Here is a 14,554-nt window from a genome sequence, read left to right on the forward strand (position 1 = left end):
TAAAATTAAGGTAAATCTAAGGTATAATTACACCAATGTACTCAACAACTTGTCTTGGTTGGTATTATATTTTTCTAACAGTTCCGACGATCTGTAGTAAAATTTACTAAAAGCTTTCCGTAATTTATGATAACGGTGATCCTGTTATAACAATTTCTTGGTGATATGAAGATTTCTATCATTAAAATCATCTATGTTTGAACAAGCTGTTGCTAAACGAATAAGTTGTGTAATATAGACACCATATAATGTTGCTCGATGGACATCTCAATCAAGATGGGGGAAGTTGACAATTTCAAAATTAAAAATCTTTTATCATATATTTTCGTTTCAAGATTATTATTCACAATTGTTAAATTTAAATCCAAAAAAGACGCCTCTAAATCTGAAGTATTAGCCTTGTTATGCTGTAACTCTTTTGGGTAAATATATTTCACATTTCTGAAAAATATTGGTTGTCCATATTTAAAATATCATCAAGATACCTTGATGTTTCATTAAAAGCTTCAATAATTTAAAATTGTGTTTCAGTGGGTAAACTAAGCATGAAATCCCGTTCATAACAGTATAAGAATAAATCAGCAATGAGTGGGGCGCAGTTGGTTCCCATAGGGATACCAATTAATTGTCTGGTTCATTGAAACAAACTTATACACAACATTTTCTTAGACCTTATATTGATTCTGAATCTAATCATTTTTTTTTTTGCCAAATTTGATAAATATGTTATCTAGTAGAAACCTTAGAGCTTCACAGACCTGATCACAACTCCATAGGTTGTATCTCTTAAATGCACTGTTAAAAAAAATGTGAAGTTTAGGGATCCAGTAAAGAGTAGGGAGCATTATTTGACTGTCGTCAAGGACATTGAAATTTATACATTGATTTACATGACTTTTTGCAACAGTTTTCTAATCCAGTTGTGATAATTGGTTAGTTTTTGTATGTTTCAGTTCATTTTGTAATACTCCTGTGTAATAAATGTGTCAAATAATAATAATAATGATATTATTATTAGAAGCTTTGTCTGCAGGAGTGAAAACAAAATTCGTGTGTACCTTGGTTAAAGTTTTCTTTAAACTTCGAAGTGAAAACTTTGGTTTTGGGGGTAATAAGAAAGGGTTTGATTAATAAAATTTAACTCTAGTTTAAATGATTTTAAATATATTCTTTTTCCAGTCAGTGAGAGCGTTCAGATCTGCGTTTTCTTTCCGACACCATTTTTTTAATATAGTCATCAGTAGACTGAGTAATTTCAGAGAGACATTTTTCAAAGTTAATAGACGAGGGAATTCTATATTTTGGACCTTTGGAGAAAATATTTCTTATTCTTTTATCATAAAAAATCTTAAAATTACCCGTTTTAATATGGCCAGCTGGTTGGTAACAATATTTAGATTCTTTACAGTCCCAACTATTTGGAACATTAAGTTCTATGTCTAATCCGAGACAATTTGATTGTAATTAAATATAACGTTTCTAACTGGCTTATTATATTTGTAACAGATAATAGGTGTTTCTAAATTCTTGAAAATTTAGGAATAGAGTTAACTACAGACTGGTCTCTTAAAGTACTAGGTAAATCAATAAACTCGATTCCTTTATTTATGAAAGATAATTTTAGAAAGTTTCGTTTATGATTGGATTCAGAATCAATATGAGGTCTAAGAAAATGTTGTGTATAAGTTTGTATCAATGCAGCAGTGTCGTAAAATGGATGCGTATGCATATAAATGATATTAGCTTCTTGATCAATTTGCCTCAACGAAGAAACAGTTAAAGAGGTTAAACACGATAACACAGCATGTCTACCAGAGCGTTTTAGTATCATATGGCAATCAGCGACAATCATTCTTTTGCGAATTTTACGTTTGATATTCCCATTTCTTCGAACATCATGAGAACGATTATTTCGTCTTCTAGGGGAATAGATGAATTCCGATATCTTTTGAAATATTTCCCTTTTGATAAATGTTATCAATTAAACCTAATGGAAAGGATGTTTGTAGATATTTAATCCATTTAAGTTCAGAGACATGTCTGAGTTTTGCCTTTAAGCCAGAAGTCATGTTAACTTCATACTTTAATTGTTCAACAGCTTGAACAGAAACATCTTTAACTGAATGTCCAGTTTTACGAAAATGATTGAATAAGAAGTTTCTAAATTTATTATTATTACGAATTTTGTAACAGTGTTCCCGAAATCTGTTTTTAAGAGGTCGTTTCGCTCGCCCAACACACTGTATACCACAATTATGGGTATTTCATGTAAGAACATAGATATCATCCGAGGAATTTCAAGAAATGTCTGTATGAATATTTATACTAAAATTTCTGTTATTAACAGTAGAACGTATTGTCGAGTTACAATTAAGATGAGGACAGCACATGCACCTATTTGAATGGCACTTCAAGACTGAGTGAAACCTTACGTGCTCAGTAGCGGATGCTTTTATGTTGTATTTTCTAAGAATAGGTGATTTAATTGGTGATATTAGTACTTTTAAACTATTGTTGTAAAATGCAGTGTTTTTAATAGTTCTCTTCGAATTATCTAAATGTAAAGGTAAATTACCACCGGCAGCCACATTATAGCTAGTAGATACGGAGGTTAAGTATCTACTGGACACGTTAGATATCACACAATTAGTATTTTTCTTTGTACTAGTCTTTCTTTTTATTATTCTGGTCATATTGTTTTAAAAGGAAGAGCCATTATGCATCAAGCGAAATTGGAAATCAATGGGAATTAACCCTTTGTTAAAATCAAACAAGAATTCTGGTTGAACAACATTTTCTTGACGAAAACTTGAAAACAAAATACCAATTTCGAGTAAAAGAGTAGAAATAATTAAAAGGTGTAGGAAGAACCAGAATAAGATGAAAATAAAGCTTAAAAGGAGGCAAAACGATTTACAGAAGTTATTTACTAAAACATTATTAATTTCCGTGTATCTCCCATACGGCAAACCGAAGTAAAATCATAACTTGATGACGTTTTAAGGTAGACTCGTAGATGACGTCATGGTCTAACTTAACTAGACTGTTCGAAGTGTATATTATTTAGGCTTGAAGTAATCATGGGAGATATTATATTGCAATTGTACAAGTCGTTCGTGCAGCTGTTTGTCTGTCCGTCACGAAAGCATGTCTGCTCTGCATCTTTTTACCCCTTTGAAGGATGTTCATATAAGAGATGTTTGAAATGAATATTATAAGTTAGCAAATGCAGAACTTAACTATAAGTCAGTTCAGGCTAGGGTTAGAGATTAATTATGAAATAAACTGTATCTCGTGTTCGCCCTGTATCATTTTACCTCTTTAAAAAACACTTTAGATGACTATTTCACTAATGTGTTTTCGATAACTTCTAACATCACTGACCATGTTTTAAGCAGTTTTGCAACTTTTTGTTAAAAAATTGAAAACAAATTCTCCAAGGTCATAGAAGCATTTAAGATTGGGCTAAAAGTTTAGGGTAGGTCGGGATACCGGAAACAAACATTTTTATGCCTACCATTCGCTTCTCCACAACCGTTATCAGCAACTGAAATTTTCATTTTTCCAATGTTTGAAACATATATATTTCAGAAATGAGCATTATTATCTAAGTGACCTTTCCGGGAATTAAAGATATTTGTTTCTGTTTGAAAACTGCAAGTTCGGGAAGCACAGACCGTCATTAACTTCTGAATTTATTTTTATTTCCTCCTGTGTGTTCTTCACAATTGTTTATTGTACTTTCAGCCCGTTTACTAACAATATGACCTGAGACATGACATGACCTCATTTGTGTAGTCTCTTAATATCATCGCCCTGTGAAAATATCGAGCATTGTTTTCATGTCTATAGATTTCCGCTTTGTTTCAAACTCAACGATTTTTTTCGTTTACTATCAAGCGAGGCAAGGTATTTGACAATGAAGGTTGCTTTTGTAAACTTTTATTTGTCAAATGTATTGCTTCCATGTACAAATGCCTGTCACCAAGTATTTGTTGCTGTTCTTGTAAGGAGCATGAAATTAATGAATTGATTCACTCAAAATCAGAGTTAAGTAAAGATATATTGACAAAGTGTCGATATCCCGCTGAGTGGTGGGGGGGGGGGGCATATAGATTTGATCTTGTCCGTGCGTCCGTCCGTCCGAATTTCGTGACGCGCCTAGCTAAAAAAGTATTTGATATAAATTTATAAAACCTTGCAGGAGTCTTAATCATGATATGAACTTGCGCACCTTCTATTTTTCGTATGGCTCCGCCCTCTATTTTTAGAGTTATGGCCCCTGAAATAGTCAAAAATGCACATTTTCATCTTGTGACACGCCTAGCTCAAAAAGTTTTTGATAAAGATTCGAGAAGCCTTGCATGAGTCTTAATCATGATATGAACTTGCGCACCTCCTATTTTTTGTCTGGCTCCACCCCCTATTTTCAGAGTTATGGCCCCTGAAATAGTCAAAAATGCCCATTTTCACCTTGTTACGCGCCTAGCTCAAAAAGTATTTCATATAAATTGATTAAATCTTGTAAGAGTCTTTGTCATGATATGAACTTGTGCACCTCCTACTTTTTGTCTGGCTCCGCCTTCTATTTTCAGAGTTATGGCCACTGAAATAGTCAAAAATGCACATTTTCACCTTGTTATGTACCTAGCTCAAAAAGTATTTTATATAAATTAATTAAACCTTGTATGAGTCTTTGTCATGATATGACACCTCCTATTTTTTGTCTGGCTCCATTTTTTTTCTTCAGATTTATAATATGAAATAATAAAATAAAATGCATATTTTTACCTTTTGATGCACCTAGCTCAAAAAGTATTTAATATAAATGGTTGAAAACTTGCATAAGTCTTTATCATGATATAAACTTGCACACCTTCTATATTTTGGCCGGCTCCACCTCCTATTTTTAAAGTTATGGCCCCTGAAATAGTAAAAATATGCACATTTTCACCTAATTATGTGCCTAGCTCAGAAAGTATTTAATGTAAATTCATGAAACCTTGCTAGAGTCTTTATCATGATGTGACCTTTCTCACTTGGCATTCTACCGTTTCTACCCCATCAACACTGCAAACATTTGAATTATTGCCCCTTATTTGCGACAAATGTACCAATGGGGGGCACACCCTGTCTCCTACAGACACATTCTAGTTATGTTCTTGTTTGCGTGTTTATCCGACTAAAGTGCCTTGATTTGCAATCATATTAAAAGTTTTAAAAGATTATTAGGACAAACTAGCCATCATTTAGTTTAAACATCTATTTTTATTATTTTTGCATGCATCCGTACCACTAAACATGCTCAGTATTTTGTTATGCCTATCAAAAACGTTTCATACGTGCTGTCTTTCTTGGAAGTAGTATCATGAAATAAGTGAGCAATTGGTTACTCAAAATGAAAAGCGAGTAAAAATATATTAACAAAGCGTCGGAAATATATGTGAGGAACTTGTCAGCTTATTGCTCACAATCAGGGGAGTGGACGTATTTTGCATTTTGCTGCTTTTAGACGAGAAAAATGCTGTTTGCAGTTCAAAATGGCGTCAGTTGTTTAATTTTCGACATAACAGAGGACACATTTTGTAGTGGTAAGTGTGTTTATCATATACGATTTTTTAAATGATAACGCCCAGTTGGTGGTCATATGGATTATCTTCACTAGGCTTTTGGTCATATATGTTTGTCTTTGTTTGTAAAAAAATTATTGAAGGTACAGTGTCAGATTATAGTGACGAAAAAATCGTAACCGTGAATGAAAATGTAATACCTGTACAAAACGAACCCTTTACGGGTATTTATTGATTTGGACATATACATAAATTTATACTGTATTTGAAGATTTTTATGTGCTACTTCTAAAACATCCACTTGCAAAACTATTTTGGTACAAGCAACATTTTGTTGTTTGATGTTGTATACACGACATTTTTGATGTGTGATTGTTCTACCGAAATGCCTTCTGGAAATCAACAATCAGATATAAATACTTATTAGAAATATTTAAAAGTGTTATACATAAAATACTAAATGTAATGTGGTTCTCACTAATACTAATGAAAGCAACAAAAGAAGAAAGACTTTTCGTACATTTTAATTCCTGATATTTAGAAAGGTTGCTTGACGCCAATCCGCACGCAGCCGTTGTATGAAATCCGCAGCCGTTGTATGAAATGTTTCATGGTCACGTCAATTTATCTAGGTACCGTATAAAAATCAAAAAGACAATAACCTATTCTTTATTTCCATAAAAAAAGTTTGATTTTGATAAAAAATCATTGAATGCAGCTATGCCACCTTTTAACTTCGACGTTTTGGGTTAAAATGTTTGATAAAGTGAAAAAATCTCTGTTACTATCATAGCTTCTGCATGAAACTTAAAGTACTTATTTACTATCAAAGTCAGAAATAATCCCCATAACTCTGATTTTAAATTTAATACAACAATGTCCATTTTAATTAAGATCTATCGCTTAAATGTTTTAATAAAGTCAACTATCTCTGTTACAAGGAAACTTGAAACGTCTTCTAACATCAGCACTGCACTCCCTCTTCATTTATGACGGTAATTCAAATAACAGAACACTAAAATGCTGAACAATCTTTACAACACGATTGAAATGTCGAATATTGTCAGCCAAACATCAACTGATATATATAATTTAATGCCTGTTTCTAGTCAGATTGTCCTGTGTCTGTACTGAAAAAGGATGAATTTGCCACCTGGAGTGAATTCCTTTGTATGTTAACGTGTTCATAATGAAAGGATGCTGAGTAAATACACTAATCTTATAATAAAACTAATATAATAACAATAATACTAAAAAGAAGAAGGAAGAAGAAGAATGCAATCTGGCGTGTTGATTGCATAGTAAGATATAAAATGATTGAATGCATCAGTGTCATTTACTGGCATATAATTGTCCCTAGGTAGGATCCGAGACATGTGGGTTCCGCAAAGAAAAACGAGAGTTAAACACTAAGAAAGTGTATGTTTGATTATACCAATATGAAAATATGCTTTTATTGCATAAACAATAAATAATATTTACGACAATATTAGAATGAAATCAAGGAGCTGTACCATTTGAAAACCTTTAGAACTGACATTTTTCATAATGCTAACTGTATATATATTGAAGGAAAACGGCTTAAATTATGATGCTACATGTAGTTATATATATTCCAGGTAGAGCAAACAACAAAAATGTCGAGTATACAACATCAAACAACAAAATGTTGCTTGTACCAAAATATTTTTGCAAGGGGAGGTTTTAGAAGTAGCACATAAAAATCTTCAATTACAGTATAGATTTCTGTATATGTCTAAATCAATAAATATCCCGTAAAGTGATCGTTTTGTACAGGAATTACATTTTCATTCACGGCTACGACTTTTTCGTCACTATAGACTGGCACTGTACCTTCAATAACATGTTTTAACAAACAAAGATAAACACATACGACCAAAAGCCGAGTGAAGATAATTTATATGACCACCGACTGGGTGTTATCATTTGAAAAATCGTATATGATAAACACACTTACCACTGCCAATTTGTGTCCTCTGTTATGTCGAAAAGTAAACAAATGACGCCATTTTGAACTGCAAACAGCATTTTTCTCGTCTAAAAGCAGCAAAATGCAAAATACGTCCACCCCCCTGTGACAATGGGATAAACATATTCATTCATGTTAATATTTCTGTACCCTGTAGCGCGATTATTTTACTATAGTGCCTTGCTTTGCATTTTTATTACATTGTAAGCATCCGCATACTATAGCCATCATGTAGATAAATTCGTCCCGCTTAAATCAATAGGGAGAGTGCAGATCTATGGATCGCGGGTTCGTGAGTTCGATCTCTGGGCGAGGCGTATGTTTTCCGTGTCGATTGATAATATACATTGTGTCTGAAATCATTCGTCTTCCACCTCTGATTCATGTGGGGAACACGGCAGTTACTCGCGGAGAACAGGTTTTTACTGGTAAAGAATATAGGAACACTGGTTAGGTTAACTGACTGCCGTTACGTTCAACTTACTGAAAACTGTTGGAAAACGATGTTAAACCCAAAACAAACAATCAAAATTAGTTACATTATCCGCAGTTCTCTGCTGTTTGCATGCATACCACTAAAGAAAGACCCACTACGGAGTAACTGTATTTCGTAGTGTCCAGAATGGTAATTAAACATAATATGCATTTGTCATTTTGTATAGTATATACCGACTTTCATAAAGTTCAATTTGGGGAAAAGAATGTCACTTGGTTGTTGTGGCCCTTTAACAGAATTATTCTTTTTCCACAAATAATGCCAAATTCATTGCATTGTCATAGTTATATTTAGAAAATAATTTATAGCAAAAGAGTGCTTTAACACTATTTATGCACGATGGGTGGTTATACGTCGAGCGTAATAATTTCACGAGGGCGCAGCCCTCGTGAAATTATGTGTACGACGTATAACCACCCGAGTGTATAAATAGTGTTAAAACACGGCTGTGCTATAAATTATTTCTATTCTAATATGCCCTTAATCTAAAACACTAGATAAAATATAGAAGCGCTCTTTCTTGGTCGCAACAAAAAACTTTGACGTCACCGCACGTTAACGTGACGTCATTCTAGCGTAAGAGTGTTTTAACAGGAACAAGCACATTAGAATTTTGAAAAATGATTAGACTGCAGGAAGTCTAAATTTTAGATATCTATAGTGGATATAATACATTACCATATTCGAGAAAACCGCTATATCGGAAAAGATTTTTGTATATTAACATTGTCTTGTTATTAAGTAAATGATGCCAGTTAGATATAAATCTATTTAACAACCGCGCCATCTTTGTTTTCATCATTCCAGGGCGGCGAATATCATTTCATTTCAAATGCACTCCTAGTAAAATCGGAGCAATAAAAGGGGGGGGGGGGGGGGGATGTGACAGTTACAGTTTGTAACCGTAATGTTCATACCACAAAATTGCACGCGTTGTGATCACATGACTGGTAGCTGACCAAACTTCGCAAAAGGCGCAAAAATATCTGTCTTCACCTCTCTGGGATTGTCTTTTCCTCCTATTTTACTATTATTAATTTTTAATATTAGTCAATGATATCAATTCATTTTAATGTATAAATGTTAGACAATATCTGGTATGTACATGTACATATAATTTCAAAACATTCAAGGTCGACCATAATATCAAAGGTCAAATGTCAAAAAATGCGAATAAAATGTTACCATAAAATCACCTACTTGTTTTTTTTCTTAAGTTTAAAAGTATTTGTTTTGTCATTTTACTGTATATATGTCAGACAATGTCATGGAAGAGAAAATAAGTCAAGGTCAAATCTGGTATTGAAGGTCAGTGGTCACTTTTGATTAAAAAAATACAAAATGTAGCATATTTGTTTATTTCTTTGTTTAGAAATAGCTTGTTGTTTTAATTCATTTTTACCAATTTACCAAATTATTTTTTAAGGTCAAATTTGTGCAAAAAAGCAAGAAAAAAGTAAATAAAACAGCATTTTTTGCAATGATTTCTCTATTTTGTTTTGAGGTACTTTTTGTCACTACTAGTAAAATGTATCATTACTCATTTAAGAGTATCTATTTCAGACAATATCACTGTTGAAATAATGATGAAAAATTAGTCAAGGCCAAATCTGTCATTAAAGGTCAAAGGCCATTTTCAAGTAAAAATTCAAAATACAGCATATTTAATTTTTTCTTAGTTAAAAGTTAACCTGTCATTTTTTTCCATTGAAAATAATTCTTTCTTATGTATATTTGTAAGGCAATGTCAGCAATGCAGATTTAATTTCAAGAACAGAGATTGGTAAAGCATGTATCAAAGGTTAAATGTCAAATTTGTGTGATAGATCTCAGAAATAGTATGTTTGCAATACTTTTCATAGTTTAAAGGTATTTTGTCGTTAATACTATATCATATCTATTCCCTGAAATTTCATATATATATATGGGCCAATGTCAACAATGAAGATATCATCAGACATGAGTCCAGATCAGCCCTGATGTTAAAAGTTAAAATTCATTTTCGCATAAAAATTCAAAAGATAGCACTGTCATTTCTTCTTTCATATTATCTCGTCGTTATGACTTGGTGTAAATTCATTTCAATGTTAACCTTTACTTAGTTACATACTTCTTACTGCCTTTTTACATCTTGTGATCTGGCGGAGGATTGTTGTTTGGCTCTGCCTGATTAGCTTGTGTAGACTGTCATTATATGGCAGGTAGCCTATATTTATGTTCTTTCAGTATGACACAAAGCTAATCTTCAGCAGAGTTTATGCTTCTCTGTATGAAATTGGAGGTTGGGACTGCATTTGCTTGGTTGCTTCCTTTGCAAGTTTGTCCGCAGCTTCATTTCCGGCTATGCCCACATGTGCAGGAATCCATTGAAATGCTACGTTGTTGTTCCCAGACATAGGGCTATATTCATAGACAATACTCTAACACCACTCATTGAGTACATTCAAATAAATTGCCTAACGGTCACGTCTTTACTCAGGAAAGATTCCATTTGTATTCATAAAGGTGAGTGACAGTCGAGTCAACTCCCAAGAGTGAGTGACTGTTGAGGGAGGTCCTGGGGACCCTTGAGTGTTTCTCAAGGTCTCATAATGTAAGTTTAGATGATAAATTTACAATATTTAATCAATTAGAAGGTAAGATAACACTGTCATGTTCAAAGCGGAAGTTCATATTTGTGCAAGGTATTTTGGAAAAATATATTATGTTCTTTTTTAATACATGTTGTTGAGGACGACGAAAACGCAAAAAAACCCAATAAAATAATTAATTAATTAATGAAAACTGTTAAAACAGATATAGGAAATCAAATATACATCTACGAAACCTAGCCAAACGGGGCTCATCAGTCACTCCCAGAAACACACGACGTAGTAACAAATATTAACATTTCACAAGCCTAGATATCGGTTAATTCATTATACAATTATCGACTTTTTCATAGGTTGATATCAGGATTTATCAATCCGAAAAGAGTTCTATTCACCGAGCCGAAGGCGAGGTGAATATAACTTTTTAAGGGTTGATAAATTTTGATATCAACCTATGAAAAAGTCAGTAATTGTTTTATTACATGAATAAATGTAAAGACAGTCTTGTTATTACAATTAAAACTTTAATAAAGAAATGAGGAATAAATTTAGACCAAATCAGGTTGATATTGGTTTTCCAAGCATCTACTTCGATCTATTTTTATTTTCGTACTATTTATAACCCAAGATAAGTTGATATGATATGTACTCATTACTTTTCGTTTTCAGCCAATCAGAGAAACAATAGAATACAGTCATGTAATAAACTGAAATATAAACAATCTGTCAAATTAAATGTCATGAAGAACCTATCATTTATTAAATCTCATTGTTTAAATGACAACGGAAATATTTATTTTACAAAAAGATGTGAGCCGCGCCATGAGAAAACCAACATAGTGCTTTTGCAGTCTGATCAGGATCCATGCTGTTCGCTTTCAAAGCCTATTGCAATTAGAGAAACTATTAGTGAACAGTATGGATCATGACTAGAGTGCGCCGATCTGGATCCATGATGATCGCAAACGCACTATGTTGGTTTTCTCATGGTGCGGCTCAATTATGTATTTAGTAATTGCACATTAAAAAATTCGCTGGCTGGCATTCGGGAAACACCAACAATTAATGGCAGAGTTAAAAATTCAGTTGTTTAAATAGATTTTAATTACAGCGAAAAGTAACCTCTATATTTCTAAGTATTAATTAAATTCTACTAATGCAGATGAGTTTATTGGCTGATTGACGGACGAACGGACGGAAGGACGTATTATAAAACAAATAGACGAACAAACGGACGGATAAACATACAGACGAGCAATAAGATGACAACTTCCAACTACAAAAATAATGATCAGCACTTTTGCATATCTTTGATGTTACTGTCATATAAACCGTTATAATCCTCTAAATCCATTGTGTACAACGAAACCATTACTCGAGCTGTCATTCCGAAAGTTAAGATTGAGTGGAATTTATGAATATGACTTTGGAACTCCACTCACACTCCCGCAAGGTCTACTCAGGTCCACTTGAGTGATGCTTACCCAAGTTTGAATCAAGTGTGAGTTTGAGTAACGACTATGAATATAGCCCTTAGTCCCTCTATATGTGATAATAATGGGATTAGGTCTCTTTTGTGCACTTGCTAATTGTCCAATATTGTACAATTCTGATCTTTTATAACTTATCCTCGGTGACATTCGCTCCCTGAAACACATTATTGCTACAGGCTATGCTGATATATGAAGGTTTTAAAACTGAATAGCAGTACATTTTTAAAATCCAAATATCTTTAAAATCACCATTATAATCCACATTAAACTTACAACACTCCAACTACAACAAAATAATATCCAATATATCCAATTTTCAGAAATCTGAATTAAGTATAAATGTCAGAAATCATCAATATTTGAGAACACTGAAAATATGCAGCCTACACCTATCGCATTGCATATGTCTTATATTATAGTGCAATCTATTAATGACCACTAGATCCATTTATTAAAATATGTAATAACGAATTTAATGAGAACGTGATTGAATTATTTTAGACTATGAACTGTTAAAGTGCCCTCGTATAAGTCGTTGATTAGAACATTATGAACAGTTAACTTCCGGTACAACAAAAGTTACAAAATAGTAAAAAAGGTAAGGATAGGTTTCCTCGGAAGCACAGAGCATCCCAAACACAGTCCCATGTACATATGTATTGGAAAAGTAAACTATCTATGTTATCTGTAACACAGATAACACAGCCACATGTACATATGTCAATGTAATGGAAAAGTAAACTATCTATGTTACCTGTAACACAGACAACACAGCCACATGTACATATGTCAATGCAATGGAAAAGTAAACTATCTATGTTACCTGTAACACAGATACCACAGCCACATGTACATATGTCAATGTAATGGAAAAGAAAACTATGTTACCTGTAACACAGATAACACAGCCACATGTACATATGTCCATGTAAGGGAAAAGTAAACTATCTATGTTACCTGTAACACAGATAAAACAGTTATGCATTTAATAGTCCTCAGTGTTTTCCTTGATATTCTCATATTTCTAGATAAATGTATTTGTCATATATACTTTATATATATTCTTTAACGCGTATACATATATTTCACCTTGTCCGACATAAGTACTTTTTTCATCTTTTTTTGTTCAGTCACCTTACTTGTTATATAATACACTCACACCCTTTTCAGTTAATTTGTTCTTCATCAAAGTCTCATATGCATCAATTATTACAATATTGTTTCTAATTAAAGCTTTAAGGATGTATAAATGTTACAATGATCCTATTGTTAGACAAGATATCTAAATCACACATTACAAGTTTATTTCAGTATTATCACAGAGCTAATATACAGTAACTTCATAGTTTGAAAGAGGTTGAAAATACGTAATCACCTAAGCCTAGAACAAAGTTTTAGACTTCTTTTTCCAGACATTATTTATCCAGGATAGTTCTTTACTCAACAAGAGCTGTCGGAGGACAGTAACGCTCGACTATTCAACAGCCTTGTCAGTTGAATGAAAAAAAAAAGATGAAAAAGGGAAATAATTTTGTAAAATTGCAAAACAGGGTTATGGAACCTGTAAAATGCATATCAGTTCATGACAATGGACAATTGTGTAAAGTTTAAATCAATTCCAATTAGTGAGTACTGAAATACCAGCTTACATACAAAACTTAACCAAAAACTGCTAAGTCAAAAAAGGGCCATAATTTTGTAAAAATGCTAAGTAGAGTTATGTAACCTGTGCACTGCATGTCAGATCATGACAATGAACAAGTGCGTGATGTTTCAATCCATTCCCGTAAGTGGGTACTGAGATACCAGCTTACATAAAAAACCTTAACTAAAAATTTCTAAGTCGAAATAGGGGCATAATTTTGTAAAAAAGCAAAACAGAATTATGGAACCTGTGCAATGTAAGTCAATTTATCACAGTGAATAAGTGTGTGAAATTTCAATCCATTCACATAAGTCTTTACCACCTTACATACAAAAATTTAACCAAATCGGGACACCGACGCCGACGCCGACGCATGAGTGAGTCCAACAGCTCTACCTATTCTTTGAAAAGTCGAGCTTAAACACTTTCTTTTCAGAAATGTTCCTAATCCAGATTGTTAACTTTGATGCAGGTAACTACCCATGTGTCTAAAACAAGTAGTGCGAACTTGAAGTTTGTATTTTTAATTCCAATGCGAACATTATGACTATTATATCGTTATGGGCAGAACTGATCTGTCTTCAGAGTAAAACTTTCATTCAACTCGCTTCTAAAAACATGTGAATGCAGTATATTGCTAAAATAGTAAATCTTTAATTTTATGTGGGTGTTGTAACAATATTATCACAATATGTATTCCATTATTCACAACAGAAAGATAAGTAACTCCTCAGATACTTCCGTAAAAGTAAGTATCTATGTTAAAAAT

This window comes from Mercenaria mercenaria, chromosome 19 (assembly GCF_021730395.1).
Source record: "Mercenaria mercenaria strain notata chromosome 19, MADL_Memer_1, whole genome shotgun sequence".
Classification (NCBI taxonomy): Eukaryota; Metazoa; Mollusca; class Bivalvia; order Venerida; family Veneridae; genus Mercenaria; species Mercenaria mercenaria.